Source organism: Danio rerio, chromosome 1 (assembly GCF_049306965.1).
Source record: "Danio rerio strain Tuebingen ecotype United States chromosome 1, GRCz12tu, whole genome shotgun sequence".
Lineage (NCBI taxonomy): Eukaryota > Metazoa > Chordata > Actinopteri > Cypriniformes > Danionidae > Danio > Danio rerio.
In genome coordinates, this window is record NC_133176.1 from 3,465,001 (window position 1) to 3,476,437 (window position 11,437).

At 36.6% G+C, this 11,437-nt stretch overlaps 1 long non-coding RNA gene across 1 annotated transcript in view; it reads left to right on the forward strand.

Annotated features, from left to right (window-relative positions):
* The window catches only part of LOC141384360 (uncharacterized), a 185,547-nt gene extending 174,414 nt beyond the window's left edge, over positions 1-11,133 (forward strand). Inside the window, exon 5 of the long non-coding RNA XR_012405378.1 lies at positions 11,002-11,133. This is a non-coding gene — a long non-coding RNA (uncharacterized lncRNA). The remainder of the gene's footprint in view (positions 1-11,001) is intronic.
* Positions 11,134-11,437: the final 304 nt, after the last annotated feature.

Genomic DNA, 11,437 nt, shown 5'->3' on the forward strand with positions numbered 1-11,437 from the left:
TTTCCCACATATTGTTTAACAGAGCAAGAAAATTTGCACACAAAAAAACTAAACATCTTGTGGTTAACAGAAAAATGAGAACAGGGTTTCTTCGCGGTCTTAAAAAGTCTAAAATATAAAAATCAAAATTTTAGGCCTTAAAAAGTCTTAAAAATTGTTTATTATTTAGATATTATTCTAAAGTTGCAACTATTCCTCATTTACTAACAGTTAATAAATGAAGAATAGTTGCAACTAGAATAACGTCCCAATAACATATATAAACTATTAACTGACACTTAACAAGTCTTTAGTAAGAAATTTACTAACAGCTTGTTAATGATCTATTACTAATTTATTTGGTATAATTATAAATCATTAAAATACAGTTAACTAGTCATTTGTAACGTGCTAACTAACAGCTTGTAAGTTATCTACTGGCCATCTTCAGGGTACAGCGATAAATAATTAACAAACTATTAACTTTTTTCTACAAGACATTTCTAACCCATTAACTAACAGTTTATTAAACAGTTTCTGCTATTTGGAGATTTCCGCCTGGATTTTGCCTACCCAAATTTAAAAGCTTCCCAAATCAACATGCAGAGGTGTAAATGCTAAAGTTTGGCATCATTTTAAAGAAAACCCTTAGAATTTTTATAAAACACTATTGAAAGTGTTTAAGATATCTGTTTATGTCGTCTGTGTAATAATAAACACCAAAAAAAAGAGGCGCTTTTTGTATTTTTTTTGTTATAAACTCAAATTTGAAAGTGTACCTTTTAGGTTCTGTGTGGTCTAGCGTGCTGTAATTAATATTGGTGGTTCCTGCACATGTCTGTAATCATAGGAAAAAAGAAAAAGGTCTCCACCATAATCTATGCAAAAGTTATTGCATTCCAACTGATGAGAGGTGCTGTACAAGCCACAGGGAGCGATCCTTGTTTCCATATTTCACTATTCTTTTGTTTGATCAAACATAATTCACTGTGTTTGGAGCACGTCAGACATATAAAAGGATTACTTATGCACATCACCTCAAAAACAGAGGAGAATGGCCCTGAAGCGCACAGCATAAGGTAAGAGATGACAGCTGTCTGTGCTATCTGGGGCTGCTTAGTGATCATAAATGTATTGTTTACATTTCTGCGCCATGGAAACACCACAATTCATTCAACAACTGTTTGGCATATGAATATAATTCAGTAAAAAGACTGCTAGAACTGTATGAGCACCGGCAAGAGCTTTCATTTGAGCTATAACTTGTACATGTGTCATATGAAAAAATATGAAAATGAACCGATGTAAAATACCTAGATCGGGTATCCAAAATACTGTGTATTTAAGTGTAAATAACTTTTATACAATGAAATAAAAACCAAAGTGATGCATATGTGCATAAAATATAGATTCTACACTTTCAAACGACACCACTTACAGGGGTCTGGTGCAATGCTAGCCCTTTAAATCTTAAAGCGAAAGTCGATGACGTCACGGACCCGATATGAGCGCAATGTACGCCTGTTTAAACAACATAGCGCAAAACGTCAAAACGACTCTTGCGCCAAGCTGAAACTAGCAAACAACAATTGGTTCACGCCATGCGCCACATTGCGCCGGTTGTATGATAGGGCCCTTTGTGTGTGTGTGTGTGTGTGTGTGTGTGTGTTTTTGATATTTCGATATAGGTTGTAAATTTAATACTTAATGGTCTTTAAAAGGTCTTAAAAAGTCTTCAATTTGACATCATGACATCTGCAGAAACCCTGAAAAAACTCATAAAAGTTTGAAACAAGTGGAGGATGAGTAAATGATGACAGGTTTTTCATCTTTTGAGTGAACTATCCCTTTAATGCACAGATGGTTGGGATAAAAGTGAAGCTACTATTATGAAAAAAAAAAATGATTGTCTTGTATCCGTAACCTCAGCTGCCACAGCAAATTATTAATAAAACTGGGTAGGATTTATTGGGCAGCAGCATATGAAATGAAACTCATTTCCTGAGTGCTGCTCTTCCAAATCATAACACTTGATCACAGCGTTCATTGCTTTCTGGATCTTTCCACATCGACGCTGCTGTAAACTGCGTTCGCTTCATTATAGCCCGTTTTACAACAACTGCTGAGGGTTTTGCAGAAACTGTAAATGTTAAATTAAAAATGTAACTGTTTATTCATTTCTGCCAATTAATTTTCCGAGCCGGTATAGGCAGCTTGTTGTGACAGTACATGGCTCATGAATATTGATTAGGCCACACACACACACACACACACACACACACACACACAAAAACACATACACACACACACACACACACACACACACACACACACACACACACACACACACACACGTGTGTGTGTGTGTATGTATGTATATATGTCTGTATGTATGTATATATATATAAATCATTTTATAACTCATTTCTAATAACTGATTTATTTTATCTTTGTCATGATGACAGTAAATAATATTTGACTAGATATTTTTTCTAAACACTTCTATACAGCTTAAAGTGACATTTAAAGGCTTAACTAGGTTAATTAGGTTATCTAGACAGGTTAGGGTAATTAGGCAAGTTATTGTATAATGATGGTTTGTTCTGTAGACCAGGGGTTCTCAAACATTTTTCATGAAGTACCACTTCAGAAAAAAATTGTCTCTCCAAGTACCACCAAAATGAGCAGTATTGAAATACAGTAGTGTAGTAGGCCCAGTAAAGCAGCTACAACTCTGCACAGTTAAAAAAACGTGACGGATTACCTCAGAAATATAGGCTATATGGCATATTATATACATCATTTTTAATAAATTTTGAAATATATGTAGCATGTACATGACATATTTAATTCCTCCGCGTACCACTAGAAGGAAGCCTGCGTACCACTAGTGGAACACGTACCACAGTTTGAGAACCACTGCTGTAGACTATCAAAAAAAAATATATATATATAGCTTAAATAGGCTAATATTATTGACCTTAAAATGGTGTTTAAAAAATTAAAATCTGCTTTTATTCTAGCCGAAATAAAATAAATAAGACTTTCTCCAGAAGAAAAAACATTATTAGACATACTGTGAAAATTTCCTTGCCTTGTTAGACATTATTTAGGCAATATTTTAAAAAGAAAAGAAAAAAATGAACAGGGTGGGCTTATAATTCTGACTTCAACTGTATATATATATATATATATATATATATATATATATATATATATATATATATATATATATATATATATATATATATATATATATATATATATATAAGGGACAGTTCACTCCAAAATAAAATTCCCATCATTTACTCACCCCTCCATATGTTCTAAACATTTATAATAACATTTTTTTCCTATTGAACACACAATTTGATACTTTGAAGAATCTCGAAAACCAACATAAATTACTTTGAATTATATTTTATCAATTATCAAATTCAGTTAATTGAATTTATATTGGACTACAGAATCAAGACAAACTTAAAGTTAGAAAATCATCAAGAGTGCAGTGAGTAGAGATCCAGCCCACCCTGCCAAATCAAGTCAACATGACAATAAAATGAAGCTTCTTAAAGAGAAAGTTCACCCTAAAATTTAATTTCTCATCATTTACTCAACCTTCGTTTGTTCCAAACATTTAGAAGTTTTCTTTTTCTCCTGTTGAATACAAAAGAAGATACTTTGAAGAATGTCAAAAACCAACAGCAATTAACTAGACTGGATATTTATATTGGACTATAGAAACAAGACAAAACCTCTAGGTAAGAAACACATTTTTTTTTGGCAGTGTGTCCGTTATTCGGCACTTACAGTATGTTCAGGTATTGACCCAGATGAAGCTGTACCCAGATCAGCGTTAAAGCCCCTCCTGCGGCTGTATTTTGAGTCCAGGCTGTTTAGCGCTCAAATCCTCCGAGTTTTGCTCAAAGCTATTATCAGAGGTGTTCAAGAGGCCGGTCAAGGTCAACTGAACATGTTGACATATAATGCATTAAATGAAGAGGCGTTTAAGATGGATTAGTGCGGAATGATAAATGGTTGGGGGCCGAAAAACATGATAAATAGACAGAAGCCAGAGGGGGCCAAACCTGCAGGTTTCAGAGCGGCCCCGTGGTATTAAAGCGGGTCTGGACGGGCTCCAGGGGAGAGAGGTTAAGTCCAGCAGTCTTGCTTATGTCAAAGAGCTGGAACCGAGCCAGTCGCTTTATCGACAGATGGAGAGAGAGAGAGACACGGGTTTGTGCGCAGGCATTGTTTCAGAACGAGCTGCAATCAGGAGCTCTTCATAAAGGCCTGATAGAGCTGTTCTGCTTTGACAAAACCTGCAGCATCAAGTCCTGCAGGTTTCAATTCGCTGTTAATTATGCAATCCAGGCTCATTGTAAATATGTTCCTCTGCCTACATTTTAGCAAAATGTAAACATGTTGCACTATGTGTTGTTGCACGTTTCAGATGACAAATCCACTAGAAGGTGCCTATATAAGTAAAACAGCTAGATACTGTAAATAGAACAGATTATAGCATCGGTTTATTTATTATTCATTCATTCATTCATTCATTCATTCATTCATTCATTCAATCATTCATTCATTCAATTATTCGTTCATTAATTTAATTATTGATTAATTAATTAATATATTCATTCATTAAATTATACATTTATTCATTTATTAAATTATTCAATTGTTCATTTATTAAATTATTAAATTATTATGACATTATGAGGATGCTATGAGGATAACCAAGAGACCAAGACCGTAATGGGGGATGAGAAAACCCACATAATATTATAAATATGTCTTATAATGTGTCTCGAAATTAAGTTTTTTTATGTGAGAATGTAGTTCTTCAAAACTCAGATTTCTGTTTTATAAAGATTGTGTGTAATTTTATACATGTGCTTTGCCGAAAGTGGAGATTCTGACCTCCAGGGGGTGACGGTTACTCATGTATCCAGGGAGAGCAGCCTTTCCTTGGCTAGACATTCTGACGTTTTCCCATCACTTCAATGGCTCTATAAATAATGTGCCAGGAAATTAAGTTTAACCGTTTTTCTTTCAATAATTTAATTGTTTACATCTTAAATCTGTGGTTTATTTATAAAACTGGTGCTTATTTTTAATTAAAAAAATATATATTCTAACATTAGTGATCTCCAGGTGATGACGAGTGTCCAATACTCATGAATCCATCTAAAGCAGGTTTTCCTCAGCTAGTCATTCTGACATTTACACTGACTTTGAAATCATTTTGGGTGTTAACAGTATTTGGTTTCATGAATCAATTACCTTTTTTTCCAGGTTATTATGTTTTGGCTAAGCGCAAAGTTACTTTTATTAAATATGATTTCATATCTCTATGTTAACTTTATAGAATTAAACAAAGGTGCAGTGTAATCAATAAGAACTTAATAACCAAATAGTTTTTGGGGCTGCAATGAAATTCTGTTATGTCTAAATATATTAAAAAAATGTGCTAATACTATATATTTTTAAATTAATTTCTATGTTGAATGAAATTAAAAAAGTTTGAATTTCCATAATTAACATGCAAAAAATGCCTTTTTTTACAGTAATTTGCTATAATTATGCTACCTGCCTTAATTTCACAATAAAATTACAAATTCAACATATTACTGTGAATTTGTACTGTTAAATCCTTTAAAGTGATACTGATTTAATTTACTGTAAAAAATGACAGTAACTTGTGAACATCTGGAACTTTTTTATAGTGTATGTTTTATAGATGTCTATATAAATGGCGAAATGCATCATGTAAGCACAAAATGTATATTTTTTGTAATAAATTGGATTTTTAGACCCTTAATGAATCTCCTTTTGTATCTTCTTTTCAATCGCTTAGGTTATGAAGAAACTATAACATAATAATCTTTTCTCCACTGCTCTCTCTAAGAAACAACACTTACGCACACCGACATGTGAAATGTGCAGTTTGCTCAACGTGACAGCTCCTAGCCCTTTGCCATTTATTTTTTCACCTGATCCAAAAAGTCAATCAATCCCTACACCGACCTTTCCATTGCTGACATCATCCCGTCTTTCTGTTTCCTCAGAGGTGTGAGTCTGTGCAGAAGGACTTCATCAATAGTGCTGTCTCATGCTGAGTTCCTCCCACTGTGCTTAAGTGCTCGCATTTGCCTACTGTTGTGCGTTCACATGGAAGTTTGTGTCTCCCATATCCCAGCAAAAACCACTCTTATTCAGCATGGGGCGACACGCTTTCCACTAAACACAGAACAAATATTAAAGATAGCTGAGATAATAATAATAATAATAATAATAATAATAATAATAATAATAATAATAATAATAATAATAATAATCAAATAAAAGCTGCCCTAGAAAAGTAAGATGAACCGCACTGGCAGGTGAGGAGGTTCACAATACATGTATGACGATAACCAGTACCAAATAGAAAATGTTGGCTATCTCTGTGCAAACTTTTAATTTAGGTTCTCGTAAGCCAGCTCATTTAATCCCTACCAAACAACCAAACAACCAACCAACCACTCCAACCACCCGCACCAACCAACCAACTTACCAACCAACCTACCAACCTAAACAACTAAAATCACCAAACCACACCAACCTTACTAACCAAACCAACTAAACCAACCAACTAACCCTACCAACCAACCAAACCAACTAAACCAACCAACTAACCCTACCAACCAACCAAACCAACCAACCTATTAACCCAAGCTACCAAACCAACATACTTATCAACCATACCAACCAAACCAACTAAACCAACCAACCAACCAACCAACCAACCAACACTACTCAACCAAACCAACCAACCCAACTTAACCAAACCAACCAACCAATCAACCTACCAACACTACCTACCAACCCAACCTACCAAACCAACCAACCTACTAACCGAACCAAACCAACCAACCAACCAACCAACCAAGAAACCAACTAACCAACCAACCAACCAAACTAACCAACCTACCAGCTCAATCTATCAACCCAAAATGCCAACCGACCAACCAACTGACCAACCCAACCAACTAAACCAAATAAAACCAAATCAAACCAACAAACCAACTAACTAATCAACCCATCCCAAACAACTAAACAACCAACAAACCGATCAACCCAACCCAGGCAACTAACCAACCAACCAAACTAACTAACCAACCAAACTACTAACCCAACTGACCAACACAACATACCTACCAACCAACCAACCAACCAACCAACCAACCAACCAACCAACCAACCAACCAACCTATCAACCAACCAACCAACCAACCAACCAACCAACCAACCAACCAACCAACCAACCAAACTAACCAACCTACTAACCCAAATGACCAACCCAACATACCTACCATCCAACCAACCTACCAAACAAACCAACCAACCAACCTACCAGCCAACCAACCAATTGACTGACCGACTAAACAGCCAAGCAACCAAGCAACCAATCAACCAACCAACCTACCAACCAACCAACCAACCGACCGACCAACCGACTGACCGAACAACCAACCAACCAAACAACCAAACAACCAAACAACCAAACAACCAAGCAACAAACCAACCAACCAACTAACCAACCTACAAACCCAACATACCAACCAACCAACTGAACCAAACCAACCAACCAACCAACCGACCAAACTAACCAACCTACAAACCCAACCTACCAACCAACCACTTCCCTTGAACCGTGAAGCCATTATAAACTCATTTCATTGCATTAGAGTACATTTCTCTGCGCCATGTCTTGAAAATATGGACATTTATTTTACCACAGTATTGTCAATGGAGTTTCATTTTATATGTTCATTAAATTACATCAGCGATGCTATAAAAGAAAAACCTGAAAATCTCAAACTATCAAACCAATGAATTGTTATTTTTGTTTCTTATGTTTGTATTCTATGTTTCTTTAATTCTTGTTTACGTAAAACACTTTCAGTTACCATTGCATGTGAAATGTGTTATATAAGTGAACTTTGTTTTACTGTATAACATTATGCATAATATTACCCCATTAGGATCTCAATGCAAGGTTATTTTTAAGCTGCATCCCAAGCGTACTACAATGCAACCAAAACATTCCTATTTGCTTTAGAATTACAGGGAATCCAAGCACACAAGGCCATCTCTAGCTGTATTTGCTGTGTGTATTAAATCCCGGCCCATATATCCCACTGATCCACATTGAGCTCAAACAGTCATGCCTGCGAAATGCTCCCATTCATTTTCTCCTCTTGACGTGTGATTGGCTACAGAGGTTTTCCTGGAGAGGTCACTAGAGACAGACAATATTACTCCGCTGAGAGGCCAGACAAGCTGTAGAACAAAAGGTGATGTCTGGGTCATCTTGATTGTAGCGAGACAGCTGCTCATCAAATCACGGCTGATTTATTAGCGATTTTCTTCTCTGCTGTGACTGACATGCGCTGTTAAGCCATCATTCAACTTAAAAGCACCGAATAACGTTGATAATATTGCATCTAAGACGGATGCCTTGCATAGCATCTGTTAAAAACAAGTCACAGGGCATTGCTGTGCAGTTAGTTTGACTTTTGCTGTTGCTTTTTATTTTTTCTATATGCACAAACTGGCGTGCAGGACTCCTCGAACCATGTTATCATCTATAGGGCTGTGCAATTAATAAACATTTCATTTAGATTTGGCCTACAATTACTACACTAATACAATGAAACACTAATCTAGATGAAATTATTATTTCAGGCGGCACGGTGGCTCTGTGGTTAGCACGTTCACCTCACAGCAAGAAAGTCACTGGTTTGAGTCCCAGCTGGGCCTGTTGGCATTTCTGTGTATAGTTAGAATGTTCTCCTTGTGTTGGTGTGGTTTCCTCCTGGTCCTCTGGTTTCCTCCACCATCCAACACATGCACTATTAGCAAATAGTGTAAGCAAAATTGGCTGTAGTGTATTAGTGCACATGTGAATGTGAGCGTGAAGTGGTGTTTGTCAGTACCGGGTTGCAGTTGGAAGGGCATCCGCTGCGTTAAACATATGATGGAGTAGTTGGTGGGTCATTCCGCTGTGGAGACCCCTGATAAATGAGGGACTAAGCCGAAGGTAAATTAATGAAAATGGTTATTGCATCATATCCTGTGCAGTTAGTGTGACTTTGTTTTTGCTTTTTTTTTTCTATATGCACAAACTGATGTGTACGACCTTCAAACCTCGCTTTTAAACATGCTATCAGGTATACAGTTGAAACCAGAAGTTTACATATATTCTAAATAAGGAACATAACCATTTTTAAAACAATGTCTGATGGTAAATCATACTAAATGTTTACTATTTTAGGTCCGTTAAACTTACTTAACTGATTTACATTTGCTAAATGCCAGAATAATAAGATTTTTTTTTGAGAATTTATTTATTAATTTCTAGACAGTCGAAAGTTTACACACATTTCCTTGGTATTTTTTTTAGCTTTGCTTTTAAAACTTTATAGCTTTGGTCAAATGTTTTGGGTGTCCTTCCACAAGGTTCTCACAAATGTTTGAATGAATTTTGGCCCATTCCTCCTGACAAAATTGGTGTAACTGAGTCAGCTCTGCTCACAAATTTTCTATAGGATTGATATCAGGGCTTTGTGATGGCCACTCCAAAACATTCACTCTGTTGTCCTTAAAGCACATTTTAACACATTTGGCAGTATGCTTAGGGTCATGGTCTGTTTGGAAGACCCATTTGTGGCCAAGTTTTAATTTCTTGGCTGATGTCTTGAGATGTTGCTTCAGTATTTCTACATAATGTACTTTCTTCATGATGCCATCTATGCTGTGAAGTGGACCAGTCCCTCCTGCATCAAAACAGCTTTAGATCTTAAAACAGATCTTATTTGTACAATTTAGCATGATTTGCTCATACCCAGTGACGATTGGGTTTAGGGGCGGGGTTGGGTGCCACGCCTCCTTTTTAAAAATCGTACATTTTCATACGAATTTGAACAAATTAGCCACTAAACTGACTAAACGTAAAATATTTTTGCTTTGTCATGAGATCAGGTTGACTATTCCTGCTTTACGCAGCGGATGCCCTTCCAACTGCATCCCAGTACTGGGAAACACCCATACAAACTTATTCTCACACACACACACACAAACACACACACACATACACCACGGCCAATTTAGTTTATTCAATTCCCCTATAGCACGTGTTTGGACTGTGGGGAAAACCAGAGCACTCGGAGTTAATCCACGCTAATACGGAGAGAACATGCAAACTCCACACAGAAATGCCAACTGACCCAGTTGGGACTCGAATCAGATACCTTTTTGCTAACCACTGTGCCTCCCCGTGATTCATCAATGAAAACATTTTTCTCCTTTTCAAACATGGCATCTTCTCACAAATATTGCCTTGTGGTTACATAATGAACATCCACTAATCAAGCAGGCGCCGCTACTCACAAAAAAAAAAAAAAAAAAAACAGTGTAGAAACCAGTGAAGAAGCCGTGAGCTGATGGTTTCTAACACTACATTATCAGCCGTCTCGACAGACACCTGTAGCGTCCCTGACCTGCCGTAGATAAATCTTGAGTGCTTCTAAAAGCCTGATTCTCCTTTTGATTCATTATCTGCTCCATTATGAAGCACATTGAGCTCTGGCATGGCTTTGACAGGCCGCACAGGCGCAGAAACCTCTTCAAGATGAAGGAGACTCGCTGTTCTCCAGCTTCATCCTTTCAGATCTGTGCTTTAAAAGAGCTCCTCTTGTGCTCTATTAGCATTAGCGTGACAGCCTCTCAATGAAGGGGTTTCTTGAAAATTCACAGGGGTAGGCCTTCAATGAAGTTTCTAAATTTCTCTGACACTGAGATAGAGAATACAGTGAGAACAGAGACCCCTATGCACAAAAAGACACAAAGGAAGAGCACATTTTGGGTGACGTCTCATTGGAGAGGTTGAGAATAAGCCGTAATTTGCTTGAAATGACGTTATTAGATTTTATTGTGAGGTGTTTCAAGAACGCTCTACTTTCCTTTTCACAGTTTCTCTTGTGCCGGGAACAGACTGAGCCTTGATATTGCATGATTTGGGTTCAATGGAGACTCAATGGCTTTGTGAAAACATGAGAATGAGCACGTCGGCTGATGTGTAATGACTATCTGGACAAATTCAAGGTACGTTCATAATATTCTGTAAGAAAGAAACAGATTTAATCTGCACAGAAATGATGTAGGGAACAAGGTTTTTATTTCAAGGAGTAGTAAGGACATGTAAATGTTCAAAAATAAAACTAGCAGCATTTATAAATCAGCCTACTAATTAAGAAGAATGTTCTTAAAGGTCCTCGAAGGTGCATTAAAATGTGCATTTGTATTTGATGTTTGACGTAATCTCAACCCAAACATGAGGAGAGGGTGGGATATAATGTAGCTCCTCCCCTTTTAAAAAAAGAACAGCCAATAGTGTTTTGCTTTATCA